Source organism: Drosophila bipectinata, unplaced genomic scaffold (assembly GCF_030179905.1).
Source record: "Drosophila bipectinata strain 14024-0381.07 unplaced genomic scaffold, DbipHiC1v2 scaffold_181, whole genome shotgun sequence".
Taxonomy (NCBI): Eukaryota; Metazoa; Arthropoda; class Insecta; order Diptera; family Drosophilidae; genus Drosophila; species Drosophila bipectinata.
The window spans coordinates 17085-18425 of NW_027222823.1; the positions used below are offsets into that span (position 1 = coordinate 17085).

The window sequence follows — 1341 nt, forward strand, 5'->3', positions numbered from 1 at the left end:
GATAGCCTACCATATAATATATAATATAATAATTTAATTATATTATATTAAATATGGAAATATTAAAAATATATTAAAAATATTTTCATATGGATATGCAATTGTATGGATATCCAAATATGTGTGGGAAAGTCATACTTCCCATACAATAAATGACCGGATTGACGAAACCGTGTTCAAAAAGGTATATAGGGTAGGTGGTGTTCGGCCTGCCAATATAATATTAAGATAATATTATATTAAACAGAAGATCGCCAGTATTAATATATAAGCATATGCTTATGAATACATATGCATATAACATATATAAAAATATATGAATATAAAAAAATATATATGGATATGAAAATATTTATATGTATATGAAATATATGGTAGGTGATGGTGATAGCCTACCATATAATGTATAATATAATAATTTAATTATATTATATTAAATATACACCTAAAATATACATTGTTGTACCTGATATACAGGTTAATGCTTTATATAATATTAAAACAATATAAATTATATTTATATTGATTATATAAAACTAAGACATTTCGCAACAATTATTTTAGGTATAAAAATAACTTTATTGAAGGAATTGATATATGCCAGTTAAATGGTGTATTTTTTAATTTCTTTCAATAAAAACATAATTGACGAATTGTATATTTATATATATTTATAAAACTCTAAGCGGTGGATCACTCGGCTCATGCATGGGTCGATGAAGAACGCAGCAAACTGTGCGTCATCGTGTGAACTGCAGGACACATGAACATCGACATTTTGAACGCATATCGCAGTCCATGCTGTTATGTACTTTAATTAATTTTATAGTGCTGCTTGGACTACATATGGTTGAGGGTTGTAAGACTATGCTAATAAAGTTGCTTATTATTATATATTTTTATAATGATATGCATATGGTATATTATTGGATATATTTATATATTCATAATATTAAATATAAAAGCAATTATCTCAAATATTTATAAAAGAAAAAATGAAGATATACAATTCTTTCTTTTTTCAATTCAAATAATACTGAGAAATGTCTAGCATAAAAAAAATTAAATTTTTTTTAACTAGAATTGTCTCTTATTTAAAGATGCGAAAATTGAAAATATATCAAATATATTGTTCTTCATAGAGATATATTGTTTATATATATATACATTGCTTTATACAACCTCAACTCATATGGGACTACCCCCTGAATTTAAGCATATTAATTAGGGGAGGAAAAGAAACTAACAAGGATTTTCTTAGTAGCGGCGAGCGAAAAGAAATCAGTTCAGCACTAAGTCACTTTGTCTATATGGCAAATGTGAGATGCAGTGTATGGAGCG

General features: G+C 25.8%; 1 non-coding gene across 1 annotated transcript; it reads left to right on the forward strand.

Moving 5' to 3' along the window:
• Positions 1-677: 677 nt before the first annotated feature.
• Positions 678-860, forward strand: LOC138927195 (5.8S ribosomal RNA). Its single transcript, XR_011443724.1, has one exon. It is a non-coding gene; the product is annotated as a 5.8S ribosomal RNA (ribosomal RNA).
• The last annotated feature ends 481 nt before the right edge of the window (positions 861-1341 follow it).